The sequence below is a fragment of the Schistocerca piceifrons genome, chromosome 3 (assembly GCF_021461385.2).
Source record: "Schistocerca piceifrons isolate TAMUIC-IGC-003096 chromosome 3, iqSchPice1.1, whole genome shotgun sequence".
NCBI classification, from domain to species: domain Eukaryota; kingdom Metazoa; phylum Arthropoda; class Insecta; order Orthoptera; family Acrididae; genus Schistocerca; species Schistocerca piceifrons.
Window position 1 is genome coordinate 641,994,320 of NC_060140.1, and position 16,179 is coordinate 642,010,498.

Consider the following 16,179-nt stretch of genomic DNA (forward strand, 5'->3'; position numbering starts at 1 on the left):
ATAAAGAAAATAAATATATTACTGAGGTAAGTTATCGCTATTACGTCTGCCTGTTTTTCTTGTATTATGACATAGATTGGAGAGTAAAGAACAATTTATCGGCAGTGGAGGTGAGTTATTGCGGAAGTCAATGAAGTTCAGTTGCGGAGGTTCTCTGAAAGCAAGAAGAAACATCGGTGGTAACCAATGAGAAGTTTGCGCACTCATCTCTCGACGAGTGTTTTAAGAGAATTTAGTTCTTTCTTGAGAGACGTTGGTAACAGTGACGATGCGTAAACTGTGATTACATTCCAGTAACAGCTAACTTCCACCAGTAGAATATTCACAGCATTGGGACCAAGTATATTTTTCAGGGCCTTTCGTAGTTCCCGGAACTCATACTGGCGATCAGCGCACGAAATGAAAAACAGTCATTTAAAGAAGCAACGTCAGTAACAGTTCTTTTAACAGTTCTCTTCCTCATTTGAAAGCGAGAAATATCCGTAGTAGATTCTCGAATATCCGGCTCGTGACAATGCGGCCCCCGTACTATCCGTCCTACTTTAATTAATATCATTATAATACTTCCCCATGCTCAAATAAGGATTACTTTATTCTAAGTGGTGTACATTTCCAAAGTTAAGCAGTTGGGCGCTGGGTAAATTGCCGTGTGTCATTTCAAAATGATTTGGGCGCCTTTGTGCTTCTAACACTCCAGTGTCACAATTTTAAGCACAGAATGTTTTCTTAAAACACAGTAAACAACGGAAACCGCTTGTCAACAAACGATACTCTGAAGTCCTCTTCCAGCACTAACAGATGACAGTGAACACACGAAAACAGCTCTGTTGGCATCACTGTGTTTCTTGAGTTGCATATCAGACCACCATAGTGCGCGCTCTCTTAAACTGTTGTTTTGTGCAGTCCTTTGTGTTTTAATTAAAGAGTGAGAAATAGTTGATAAACGGAAAAAAAGCAAGTAATGGCTGTGGATCAAAAACGGTGTATAGTAGTGCACTAGATTCTCGGATGGCAGCCAAAATATTGCTTTGCTTTGGAGTTAGGGTGTCCCGTGGACACCCCAATTCCAGGAAAACTACCTTCGCCACAGTCGACTTCCACTGGAAAATATACGTTTTAATCATAAATCGCCATCGATTGTCTATCTGTAACAACGGACAGACGTATTCAGGTGCAGCAAATAAAGGCATAACACATTAGCCAGCGCTCCTTCTGATACTGCGTCTTACTCGAAAGGTGAGTTGCGTACAAGAACGTGTGAAACACAATGAAAAAAAGAAGTGATAACAGCGTCTTCTGAGAAAACCGTGTTGCGCGTCATCGGTAAATAAGGAATCGGCCAACCGAGACGTATCCCTTTAAGAACTCTTGCGCATTACCTACTGGGTCAGCCCTAGCACCGATGCCTTTGTTAATGTCTGCGGAAAATGCCATGGCTCGTAGATGCGCAGTCGGCAGGGCACGCCTGGGAAGAGGGCTGGTGGCGAAGGTTGCACGCAGGCGCTGCAGGGGAAATGCCATGCGCTGGATGAGGGCTGCCGTTCTAAACTGAAGCTCATGTTGTTTGTAAATATTAAATTGAAGCCCTCCACGCCCACACCTGCATGGTGACCGTACAAAAAGATCTGTTACTTCTGCTTTGGTTAGTATCTAAAAAGATTTCCGCAGGAAATCCAGTGATTTGTTTTCACCTTGGCTTCTTCAACATTTACAGCTTTCAAAGAAGCGTCATGAGCGGCGAAATTTGAGTACAATATAAACATTTCTATTGTTACCATGTTAAAATTTGTTTCTTTTTCCAAAACACAGCAGAGTTTACAAATTGTCACCTTACTAACATGCTGTGCAGACACAATTACGAGAGAATTCTGAAACAATAGTTTATTAAGTCTGGAACCAAGGGAAAGTAAAGTGGGTAGCTTATATAAAAGCACATCTTCCGTACAAATTGACGTGTAGTATCTTCAGTTATGTTCTTCCCAAACCCATAGCATTTCTCGTTTCGCCAGCTATCGATGGCCCTTAAAAATTACATACTTCCATTGAAAAAGTCTGCAGTTAGTGGAATAACATGCCAGATAATGAAACTTTTCATAGAAGACAAATGAAGAAGTATTTTGCTCTTTGTGTCCTGCCATTTGCCAAAATCTGTTTTCGATGTCTCAGGTCGGTTATGAAATGGGAGGAATGTTGTGAATATCTCATTCTGGCTCAAATGGCTCTGAGTACTATGGGACTTAACTTCTGTGGTCATCAGTCCACTAGAACTTAGAACTACTTAAACCTAACTAACCTAAGGACAGCACACACATCCATGCCCGAGGCAGGATTCGAACCTGCGACCGTAGCGGTCACGCGGTTCCAGACTGAAGCGCCTTTAACCGCACGGCCACACCGGCCGGCAATATCTCATTCTGATTTTATCGCTTGCATGACGAGACCGTAATGAGTATATTACATGAAATCGAGTTACTCGAGATTGTTTACAGATAGACACCACCACCCAAGTAAAAAAAAAAAAAAAAATTGGTATTAAGTTTCATATACAGCAACATATTATGTAGTATGCACCAAACGCAAAATTGTAGCGACCTCCATTTTTCATTGCAAACTTTTTCGAATTTGTCGCAGTGTCTTAGTCCCATTTAAGTATCACAGGAACTATTACCATTAAGAAAATTATGCTCACATCATCATAAACCAGATTTATAAAGCTTTAAGTGAACCTAAAATGAACTTTCTCTATCGAATACTTTCCGTAATATAGTTTGAGGATGACTACAGGGGGTGCGCCTCGATTCTATCATCAGAGACCGACCGAAAGGTGGCTTCCCCTTGTGAACAAACGAATGAACTCGTCAGCGCTTTGGGCGAGAATTGGTCATTGCGCATCGGCAACCCTATCCCGCACGGACCCACCGTCTAAGGCTGGCCTTGCACTTACGGATATCCACCAGGCCGTAAGACCACATACCCCTTACCCACTCTCAGCGTTCCAGTGTTACCGGTATCGATTTTATTCTGTGAACTACCGGCCGTTTCTCTTCTCACGTTACTGGAACATCGCTATTCGACGTTCGAATTATGGGAGAAGATAACTTCGATCTGTTACTCTTATACACGATGTATATCGCCTCATTCCAGTGGCGTGGAAACCGACTCTAAGAGTACCAGTACATGTACACCCTTATCAGACAGTACGATTGTGGCATCAGGAATTGCAGAGATTACACCAAACACATCCCATTAGATTGGTCGTCCATTCCTTCAGCATGATTTCATGCTGGTGATCTCGACTTCCTCTCCTGTGTCAAACTTATCTACAGACATTTCCAATGACTCTGGCCTTTTTTTCTAAGCCATATAATCCTTTCCTCACGAGTCGTAAGGAATTTACTTCTTTTATTATCTTATCAGCCCACTTAATTTGCGTTACCCTTCTGTAAAACACAAAGGCCTAGCAAATGCTTCGATACTATCCCTTTATAAAATGGCCTGATTCATTTCATATTAAGGTCAATGTTTGATACTAGTCGACTTATTTCAGCGAGAAGCGTCCTCTTTGCCTGTGCTGTTCCGCTTCTCATATCGCCATTGCTTCATACGTTATTCTGCTTCCGAGTTAGCACCTCGTGTGCTACGTGCTCCCCAGTCTTGACGTTGAGTTTCTCGTCAGTCTCATTTCTGCGTCTCCTTAATACATTCGTCTTTCTTCGGTTCTATTTTCTGTGCTGAGTAGACGATACACTTAAGAGGTTCGGTCAACCCTCATGATAGCAATGCCATTAACGAGTCTTACCAATGATTTATTTCGCCCTGACCTTAAACCCATTCCTGTACTTTTCCTTTATTTCCGCCATTACTTCATCGACTTTCACTTTCGTCGAAAGGGATGAAGACTATGTCTTTGCCTGAGACTCTTTCTAATGCAAACACTTCCCTCTTGGTCTTCTTCAGTTATTGAAACCTCTTTGTCGCTGTACATAGTTCATATTACCTGTCTTCACCTATAATTTATACCTATTTCTCCTGCAATTTGAAACAAATACTGAAGTTTTACGCTGCTGAAAGCTTTTCCAAGGCCAACGTATCTTATGCAGGTATTTTGTTTTGCTTTTTCTTAACTCTGCTTTCGCCAATCTCTTGTGTCCTTATTTATTCTCATAACAACAAATTGGTGTCTTTATTCTCATAATGATCGTTTTCTAACAGACCCACTTTTTTTCATTCTTCTGGATATGATTCCTACCATCAACTTCATCTTCCCGTCCCATCTCTAGAATTATGTTGGCGATATATCTCCGGAAGTCTGATGGTACTTCCCCAGTCACATAGATTCATCGTAACCAATTTGAACAAAAGTTTGCTTACCGATTTTCGAAATTCGAAACGAATAGTACATACAATTTCTGCTTCGTTTATTCACAAATCTTCCAAAGATGTGTTAACCTCTGACGGTAATATTTTGCCGTCTAAATCTTCCATAACGCCATGCACTACTTATATCACATAAGTGGAATGTTTTCCCCTAAGAGTGGACTTCTGTGTACACTGCCTCCTTTGAGTACTTTTTCACTCTTGATATTGACGTCACTATTGTTAACTTTATTATTTTGCATATAATGAATCTGTCGTTGCGAAGACTACCATATCTTGATATCTCCACAGTCTTTCTGAAACTTTTTCGAGTTAGCGTCCCTACACTTTCCGCATTTCTTTTCTGACTGTCTTACATTACTTTCCCTTGAAACTTTTTATAGTTCATATTTCCGCCCGTGTATTTAAGTTTTTCTATTAATCAGGCTTTCTTCATAGTTACCTATCTGAGAGTTACTCAAGAAGAAACAATCACGATCGCAGAGTATTAGTTATTTGAAAAGACCCGTTTCAGCACATGCAGTGTGTCCTCTTGAGATTAATTGCACTGTAAACATTATAAAAGTGCATGATAATTGGGGATGCCAGTCTTGCATAAAATGTACAAGGATTAAACTAAAGGGGCGTGATGTTTTACCTAATTTGTGGAGCTATCGGCGTGACGAGCAGCCTCGTGTTTTCAAGTCCATAACTGCTGCTGGTGGCTGTACTGCCACACGTCAAATAGCACGTAATAGAGCGCCAATTTGGTGCATTACGTCAGCTGCAGCCAATGGGATCTTACTTAAATATTTATGACGTTTTAATGAAGTATAAAACCAACTATACAGTTATATGTATATCATTATACAACTGTAGCTGTTTAAATAAATAGTGCAGATCGCTAAAAAAATTGCTGCACTTGAAATAAGCTTGAAATAAGCTTGAAATTCAAGTGCACTAATTCAGAAGGTTGTGCGAACGTTGAGCGCCAGGTGGTGGTGCTTGTTTGTACTATAAGGCGACGCCGTTTCCATGGAAACGGCGATGTTTTTGTCGTTGCTTGTCAGAGCCCATGCCGTAGCATACTGTTGCTTTGGCGACGTTGTATAGTGCCTCTTGGCATATACAGATTTATGTAGCCTACCCCATTCCCTTGGAGACGTTGTCTGCAGGTTACGCTGTTCCCATGGGGTCGTTTTCCTGGCGGCCGTTACTTTGGTTGAATTGGCATTTTGCTCGAAATTTTCAGCGGTGTTTGTAGAGAACACCGCGGTTTATAAAAGACTGGGAGAATTAGACGGCATTTGCAATAGTTGTAATGTGTTTGTAAATGACTGTAGCATAAGGCCAAAAATCGTTTATAACAATTAATTAAAATTTGTAATGAGAGCTATGTGGCTATGTCAGTCGTAAAATAAATATCATGAATATTTTTAAAGTTTTTTGTAGTATAACACAGTGAATCAGAATTCGTAAAATATTTGGGAAATAAAATACCAGAAAAGTGACGGAGTCAATGGGTAAAAACGAAATATGCAATATCTACAACGTTCAGTGAAATATTTTGAAAAGTGTGTGATAGAAGGTTATTAAATGAGGAAACGAAGAAGCAACAATCCTTCCTTTCATTATTTCTTCAAAAAGATCGAAAAAGGTAGTTTCCTGAAAACCTGATTGTTCATTTAAAAGAACTGACGGATTGTTTCTTCAGTGAATATAAATTTCGAAGTCCTGAAGTGCGTCCAAGAGTAGCCCCTTTGGGCTAGTGTGTAATATTTCAAGGCAGTTGGTGACTTCACCTTCCGTATGTTACTCGTTTATAAGGCGCTGTCCAAACATCGATTTATTTCGTGAGATTGCTGGGGTATCTTGCTTAAAACTCGTTACAGAATTACGTCCAGTCTGTCCAATGTAAATTATTTTCACCGTTACCACAAGTCAATTTGTATACATGTGAGCGAGAAAAGTGTTTATTGGTATTCCCAGTAGAGTGTCAATTTATTTAAAAGGGTATTTGTGAGAAAGAAGGCAATAGAAAGGTTGGTATCCTTGAAAAGTCTGTTAATTCTACTCGAAATTTTCCCCATACGAATATGTAACATTTTAGAGAACATTTGTTTTGTAGGTAATTTATGGTTTTTTGATTTTACTTTCTGAAACCATGTTGATTAAGATCATACCTACCTGATAATTGTCTACCTCTTGCCGTGGCGTCCCTTCCTTAAGGATGTGCAATCTTCTGTGACAGAACTGCGTACTGTGGCATTCATCATTGCAGACCTTGCGGTGTGTGAGAATTTATATTGCTCAAAATTCCTGAATAATTCAGAACCCAATTTATTTGTCGTCAGAACCTTCACGAAATGCACTTAAACCTCAGGCTACTCCTTACTGTTATCAAACATTTATCTGAGTCTACATCTGTTCCTCGTTACCCCTTAACAATCAAATAACTATAACGAAATGTCGGGTTTCCATTGATTTAAACTGTCTTGTATATTCTCGTGTCTCCAGAAATCTTCCAAGTATACCTCACTGAGCAGTATGGAATTAGTTAGTTATTTATTTATTCTCCCAAAATTGTTTCAGCGACAAGTATCCCTATCATTAGTGCGTTCTTTGATTCTGAAACATTCAGAAAAATCATACTTATAAAACATTGTAAAACATTATTATATGCATACTTTTTGTTCCAAATACTGTTTCTGTAATTAATTTCATAATACCTTATTTACTATACGTCACATCACGATTTTTCATTTGTTGCCGTTGTTTATGGCATATTTTCTGCATTTATTGCTGTCGTTTTTCTCGGCATACATCATGGCATCTGCTGCTGTATGAATGTCTGTTAGTAAATAAACACACAAAAACAAACACAAAAAAGTGAACTTATGCATGTCAGTGCTACGCAATTGAGATTGCGGTGTGTTGCGGATACTGTTTTCGGTTTGTACTAGGTTGTTACGTAGTTTGTTATGTTCTCATGTTCGTTGGACGCCTTGCAGCTACTTTTAGACACACTTTCGCATACTGCGAGAGATTGTGAAAATTGTAGCTGGAGTTCTGACGACTTCTGTTCCTGAATTAGTGACTGTGTGTGTGTGTGTGTGTGTGTGTGTGTGTGTGTGTGTTTTCCTATTCTGAGTCTTGTGTCAGTTCTCTTAGAGCGTTCTCGTGACCATCAATCATATACAGTGGCTAAATCCCTGCCAAGCCTTTCCACAATATCGGGGAAGGAACGACCAGCTTCTTGTAGTTCTATTACAATACTTCGTTCAGATTCAGTGAGGAGCTGATAATGAAGTCTTTGCGCCTTGAAAGCATTGTTGACTAATATCAGCTAACCATGTCCAGTCACAAAGTTAACAAATGCTCACGACTGTTACAGCGTGTATTTAAAGCAAGCCTGATCTGCTACTAGCACCACTCTCACGCACAGGCGCGTTATTTGAATGCATATCACCATTCAGGTGTTGAAAAATGCCTACCAGCTTAAAAGTTTATGTCCCAAACTCCTTCTTGATGCTGCGATTATTTTCCATGTGTGCAACAAAGACAAGGTTTTTCGGGATTGGAACATTTACAAATTTGAAGTGAAGATTTGTCCGTCGGTACACGACCACGTTGAATCTTGATGAAGTTTATTATATTTTTGACAGGCCTTACTTTTGCGGGGAGATGGTTCTAATTTCACAAAATGTCTGAAACACATAGGAAGCGAATGTTACCATTTAAAACTGGAATAATGAAATATATTACACATCTACGACAGGGCTGACTAGAGGAGAAAGTCTGACAAGTGGTCAGAGGTACAAAACTTTAGCATACCATAGCCGCATGGTTATTATATTTGATCTTCCTGCACATATCGAGTTAGAGTCAGTAGTGGGACAACGCCAGCGTCGCCCTACTCTGCATTGTTACACCCAGAAAATGGCGGGAAGATTAAATTTTGGTGGAAAAAAGGTCATTTGGGCCACCTCCACTAACTAAAGTCATCCGACCACCACCTCTGGGGGGAAGCCGACTGAGCCTGTTCTGGGCCGTTGGATAGGATGTAAGTAAGTCCTTATTTTGCATGCAGTTTTTATTTAAAAAGTTTGAGTTGTCATAGGCAGGAGCTCCAGCCAGTGTGTTCACCAAGAGGCCGGAGTCCAACTGACCTGATACACAGTACTGCCACCAGAGTGCGCTGTGGTTCTAAGTTCTGTCTGTGGAAAAGTGGTGGGAAAGGAATCAGTCTCTGTCCAGCTGCTGGAGAGAAGAAGGAGTGTACTTTATTTATTTTGGAACAGTTTATTTAGGGATGGATTTCGCGTATTTCATTTATTACACAGATACAAAACAAGCGCTCTTACGTTATTGGGGTCACATACGTAGCCTACAGACCGGCACACTATTCGTAAATCACGGAGATAATGTAGTGCAGTGATGTTCAGACACGAAAATAATTCGTAAATTGTGACACATGCACATACACAGACATACAAAAAATAGAACGCCCTGAAACTGTCGAATATGTGGGTGGAAGCGTCTGCATGCAATTGGCTATAGTGCTATAGCATGCTATAGCCTGTTTTAAGTGAAGAACTGTATAGCCTTAGGAGTGCGTGTGTTTAACTTCTCTCTTACCAATACCCTCCTGGTACTAATCCCAGACACTAGAACAATACTTTAAAATTCATAATATAGTTGATTTACGTAAAATGCTTCAAACTCCATCAGTCTGGAGTTCCATCAAGTACAAAAACCATCCGTTTCTTGTTTTTCGTAACCATTTGTTATTACGTCACAACACTTTCAAATATAATACTATACACCAATAAGGGGTGCTAACCTCCTCAACATGGGCGCATCTGGAGAAATCTTGTGCAGTTGGGTGGGCTCAGGCTCGGCAAGTTCCATTCATTTGTGAGATGCAGGATATAGTGGTCTACTTCTGGTAAGCTGCAGATTAAATCGGTAATGGTGCTGCAGGGCGGGTTGGTCAAAGACAGTGCGAGGGGATCTCTCAGTCTCTAATTTTATCCTAAGACTGTGACAATGCCCTGTGACTCCAATCTGCATAGAGATAGATCACTATCAATTTTTGTGCTTATTATTACAGTACATTGATGGTGTCTTTTCTATGCCATCCATCAAACTGTTGGTTACCACATAATGATTAACTGACATCATTTGTTTGAGATGCATAAAGAGTTTTGGTGGAGGGGCAACACTTTCTCAGGGTGGCTAGCACTGAAACAGTGATTGTGTACATGACTGTAATGTGAGAAATAAATCGAAATGGAACACAGAGTCATCAGCTATCCTGCTATCACTGGACAGATGAGTTTAAATGTAGAGGTTATCAATCACCTTTGGACAGCAGTTTGGAAACGCTCCACAACGCTTTCAAGCTCTTCCAGTTTCCTTATATTGTAAAGGTCTTTTATTTAAAATCATCCAGTGTGTGTGGTGTGTTATGGTAGCAGCAGCAGCAACATAATTTACACCGTGCGAGTCTAGTTTTCTGTGAGAGACAATGGATCACAAAGTGTTAATGTCAGTTTAGAACCTGACATACACCTCGAAGTTGTGGCGGAGAAAACAAAAGTATGGCAGTGTACAAAACTTGTTACAGCAGAAATGAAACCAATGTTTCAAAAACGGCACGGGGTCACAGGCAGCGTCTCTTGCGGCTTAAAGTATAGTTTGTGGGATATGGTCATCCTCCTACAGTACAGGCGATGCAACTTTACACTGCTCTGTGCGATGGATCACTACCTATATATTTAACATGATCATCACATGTGCTCGATGCCGGCATGCAGGCGGTATTTGTTTTTGATATATGGGAGGAGGGAGTGCAGTAAAAAACTTATCAAGTTCTCTTTTGGATGAAGTTAGTGGAGCTTTTATAGATCACAATTTTGCTCTGTTGGATGGTATAGAAAAACGATGATAGCATGTTGGGGTGGTCGACGTGAATGGGCCCTGGGGCCCTGAGGGACGGGCCCTGAGGGACGTAGATCTGCTTCAGACTGCAGTACCTATATGTAGTTCGATGACGCACCACAAAACAGTAGCAAAATCCTCGTCCGTCTCCCAGTTCCCATACTGTCTTTTATACTACCTTGTGTTGAAGAAGGCTTCGTTTGCCGCTGACCTTACACATAATATACTGTTGGTGGAGCTACAACAACACGTTCCCATTTCCACCGAATGATGAAAACACAGTCCTGTCGTACTAACTCAGGTACTCTGTTTCTACATGGATTGCAGAAAGTGGCAGATATAGCTATCTCCATCTTTTGCTGAGTTCCGACTTAAATTGGAACACTCACATGCATAAAGCTGCAGAAATGGAAGCAGTTGCTAGAGGCATCGGGACTACCTAAAATATCACTGTAGCAGATAGGTTCAAAAGAGGTGACTTATTTCGAGATATGAGAGTGCCAAAAGTATGATTCGCTAGCGGCTGTAATGATTAAAAGACTTCTCCATAGGACCCAATACAGGTATGTGATTGAATGGAAACAGTTGATTCCAAAACACAGATATCTACCGGAAAGCGTAGCACTAGAGATATGGAAGGCTAGTGTACATTTCTTACAACCACAGTCAGCACACCATCTACTACTTCTAATCCTACTCGATCAACTACAACCCAGTGGATATATCACCAAACCTCTGACGTGGCATCGAAACAGAGTGCATCAGAAATACTGGCGAAATATCTAGCAGTGGCATGAGGGAGTTGAAAATACTGGCTTCATACTAAGTTCCTTAGCTGAGTAACTTTCTAAATTCGGTAATTTTATCACGAGTTTGTATCATCGGCGACGTGTAACCGCACCGTTGGTCTGATAACACACACTCCGCCGATCACTGTCTACATTCAGTACCATGGTATTTGTCTGGAAAAACCTCTTCATTCGGAGGTAACGCAATACTTCGATTTATAAAGCCAGTATAGCTTTTATCATGGATCCTTGTGAGCACGAGGAGAACCAAGACCACTTGTGACAGTAACATGGTCGTTGTGACCATGTTTTTAACATCTGGCGGCTTGTAAGTTGAATACGCCTCTCTTTCTGAGACACAGTGGTACCATTCGCAGGAAAAACTTGTGAGAGATGTCCACCCTTTTCGCTCAGTATTGTTTTGTATGCCAGCAACGAAGTATTTAGTAGTAGGGGATGCATGATAGGTTCGCATTGGGCATCACGCTCATGAAGTATGTTTGTGTGTTCCAACATGTGCAGAGGAAATAACTATGTCCATTTGTAAGGGATGTATGTATTTGACATGGAATACTGCAATAGCAAGGGAATGAAAAAAATTTTTACTTGGAAAAGTATGTCAACTCATAAGTATGGTACAGATAACTGTACTTGCTGAGCCACTGACATTAGCAGGAAGTATTTCCGATACTTAACTCATTGTCGAATGTAATTTAAGAGAGCCCGATCGTAATATTTAATTGTAAGTGCAGTAATCAACTATACATGTAGCCAGCTTCCTACGACGATTCTGTATGAGGGTGCGTGTTTGTGCCGCCTGTGGCGGGAATGATTCACGTTTTCCGCTAACAGCAGAAGCCGTCCTAATGGAAAGACCGGTTGAGGTACAGGAATGTAGCCAACCTAAATGTGTTGCCCTTTAAATGGCTGAATAGCGATTTAGTACTGAGTATTATGGATAGCCTTCGAGATAACATGTGTTCTCCTTGAAAATTTGAAAATATTCTATATGGACGTGTGTTTGCGCTGGACCATTATTCCTTCCCATGTAAGTGGTCCGATTCACTCTTCTGCACATTTCCGGCCTTTATTTGGTCGAGAGAACGTCGATTGTGGTGTGTGCATCTAGAAGGTGTAAGACGGGTAGAAGACACGTTTTCTGGTACTCTAGACATGAGAAGCACCTTAGCTGACTTTGTAAATTATATGGATGATTTGGAATCAGCTGTATTCATGAGTGGAAATATCAGTTTCCTTTTTCTTTTTTGTTTTTTTTGGGGGGGAGGGGGAGGGATTTAAGGTGAAGGTCTTCGCAGAGAAGATAAGTATCTAGTTACTCAGTGGTTTACCGCACTTTCCACCTCGCTAAAGTTTCGGATTTCGAGAGAAATAATTTCCAGTCTATATCTTCAGAAATAATGTGTGCATTTGATCGTTAGCATACTGCTAAGTGCTTGATATCGAGAAGTACCGCGGATATGATATGATATTCTGGCACAAAATGTGAAAATACGTATGTTCTTGTAATCCCAGAGTCAGGAGATGGGGATAGAAAGCAAGTGAGTCATCAGGTAGGGGCCGGAAAGAGTAACGTCTTTGTGCCAAGGGGAACCAGCCCAGCTTTTGTGCAACAGTCTTCGGGGTATTTGTACTGGTCTCTGGTAATCACTAGTGGCTAGAACCGCTCGGCTAACCCGACCGGCTATAGTATGTGGTGATATATAGCTGGGTTAGAGATCAGTTTCACGCAGAAATATTCAAGCTTCCATCATCAGCGGCAGAGCAGTGTAATTGAGGAAGTGTCTTCCCATATTTGACGATCGTGGACCACTTTTACAACGTTTAACTGTCATTGCAACATGGCGATCTGTACAAAATAGATTCGCCGCTGAAAGTTTCGTCTGCAGAAAAAAAAGACGGACAGTGTTCCCACACTGGCTGTATTAGTAATTGGGTACATAAATTCAGTAAGAGCCAATCAGAATGCTCCATTCATTCACAAAATAACCCTTTGTGCTGGGATATAGGCGCCTCTATGGACTGGTTCTAGCAAGATGGGGGCAGTGTATCTATGGTGGGATGTGGTGACTCATTCACCACTGTGGCATTGGGACATCTCCAGCTGCTGTAGGACACCGGAAATTCCAGCATTTCTCTCTTCTACAGGACAGTGCTTCGAATTCTGTTTACGTAATTGTTCCGATTTTCCTGTCTGTGCTTAGACAGTGCTCTTTCCAAACAAGAAGAACGCTTCTATGATTAATGGTGTTTTCCCAAGTGTGCACATACATGATCAAGGATTTTAGCGGTGATAACATTTGCAGTTTCTGTGACGTATGTTGAAAGCAGGGCAAATTGATTTCCAGGAAAGGTAGCATGGGATGCCCCATTAGGACAATAAGGTAGAGTGCATTCGGTGTTATTCTGAGCTATTTTCGCAAACAGATCCTCATAGGGCGAGAGTTTCCTTCCAGACAACCCGAGACATCATAAATGCTCCTACAATAACAACAAAAGCGACCATTAACTATCTCTGCAACACTTTACGATTTCCGAGAGGTAGACTTGGCTCTTATTTAGATAGACATGTGGTGTCGGTATAACACTGACAGCATTTTAGCTGCGTCTGTGAGGGTGAGCCATTATGCAGATATCTCTCACTTGCCAATTAGGCCTCTTCTGGACCTGCAGCTCTTAAAGCCATGCGTCAACCATGGTAATCACTTGCGCAGCTACATGAATCTCGTATGTCCTGTTAGGATCACTAGGAACAATCCATCCAGTGATATTCTGAAGGATTTCTGTATTGCGTCCAGAGGGAGACTTGCTCTTCTTTACATAGACATGTGACGTCAACGGCAAATATAACAGTCTAAGAATTCTAACAGTATACCCGAAAGTTGACGCGACTTTCACCTGCTGGCTGCGGACAGCAGAGGCATGCGAGCGGTGGCTCACGCGCTGGCATTCATCTCCCCAGTGGTGACTCGTGTCCGGCTGCCCCTGCAAAGTTCGTGTACGATGTCAGCTGTGGCGGCGTCAGGCATCTGGTGGCGGAAGTGTTTTTTTACTAGTGATCTTTTGTTTAAACTACATTCCATCATTTTCCCTAAACAATAGGATGCTGGGAAATAAAAAAGCTACCCCATACATGTGAAGGATATCGATTTAATTAATTTGCATAATTTTTTTGTATCAACATGGTGTTAGCAGTACAATAGTTACGGGGAGGGGTTGGGTGCAGGGTGACATGGAGTAGAACAGCTGATTAGGTGCAGGGCTGGGTGGTTGTGCACTGTATTACACTCCTGGAAATTGAAATAAGAACACCGTGAATTCATTGTCCCAGGAAGGGGAAACTTTATTGACACATTCCTGGGGTCAGATACATCACATGATCACACTGACAGAACCACAGGCACATAGACACAGGCAACAGAGCATGCACAATGTCGGCACTAGTACAGTGTATATCCACCTTTCGCAGAAATGCAGGCTGCTATTCTCCCACGGAGACGATCGTAGAGATGCTGGATGTAGTCCTGTGGAACGGCTTGCCATGCCATTTCCACCTGGCGCCTCAGTTGGACCAGCGTTCGTGCTGGACGTGCAGACCGCGTGAGACGACGCTTCATCCAGTCCCAAACATGCTCAATGGGGAACAGATCCGGAGATCTTGCTGGCCAGGGTAGTTGACTTACACCTTCTAGAGCACGTTGGGTGGCACGGATACATGCGAACGTGCATTGTCCTGTTGGAACAGCAAGTTCCCTTGCCGGTCTAGGAATGGTAGAACGATGGGTTCGATGACGGTTTGGATGTACCGTGCACTATTCAGTGTCCCCTCAACGATCACCAGTGGTGTACGGCCAGTGTAGGAGATCGGTCCCCACACCATGATGCCGGGTGTTGGCCCTATGTGCCTCGGTCGTATGCAGTCCTGATTGTGGCGCTCACCTGCACGGCGCCAAACACGCATACGACCATCACTGGCACCAAGGCAGAAGCGACTCTCATCGCTGAAGACGACACGTCTCCATTCGTTCCTCCATTCACGCCTGTCGCGACACCACTGGAGGCAGGCTGCACGATGTTGGGGCGTGAGCGGAAGACGGCCTAACGGTGTGTGGGACCGTAGCCCAGCTTCATGGAGACGGTTGCGAATGGTCCTCGCCGATACCCCAGGAGCAACAGTGTCCCTACTTTGCTGGGAAGTGGCGGTGAGGTCCCCTACGGCACTGTGTAGGATCCTACGGTCTTGGCGTGCATCCGTGCGTCGCTGCGGTCCGGTCCCAGGTCGACGGGCACGTGCACCTTCCGCCGACCACTGGCGACAACATCGATGTACTGTGGAGACCTCACGCCCCACGTGTTGAGCAATTCGGCGGTACTTCCACCCGGACTTCCGCATGCCCACTATACGCCCTCGCTCAAAGTCCGTCAACTGCACATACGGTTCACGTCCACACTGTCGCGGCATGCTACCAGTGTTAAAGACTGCGATGGAGCTCCGTATGCCACGGCAAACTGGCTGACACTGATGGGGGCGGTGCACAAATGCTGCGCAGCTAGCGCCATTCGACGGCCAACACCGCGGTTCCTGGTGTGTCCGCTGTGCCGTGCGTGAGATCATTGCTTGTACAGCCCTCTCGCAGTGTCCGGAGCAAGTATGGTGGGTCTGACACACCGGTGTCAATGTGTTCTTTTTTCCATTTCCAGGAGTGTATTTCGACAGTTTACAATTAGTGAGCATGTCTGCAGAGCGTTTTACGTACATTCTTTTCATAATTTACGAGTTGTTTTCATGTCTGCACATCAGTGTATTACATTATCAGGGAGATTTATGTTTAGTTTGCAGATCTGTAGGCTATGTAGTGTGACCCCAAGAGCATCAGAGCCACTGTTTTGTATACATGTAATAAATTAACTAAGTGAAATTCATAACTAAATAAGCTTTCCAAAATAAACAAAGTACACTACTTCCTCTTCCCAGCAGCTGGACACAGACTGAGTCCTTTCCCACCACTTTTCAAAAAAATGGTTCAAATCGCTCTGAGCACTATGGGACTTAACAGCTGTGGTCATCAGTCCC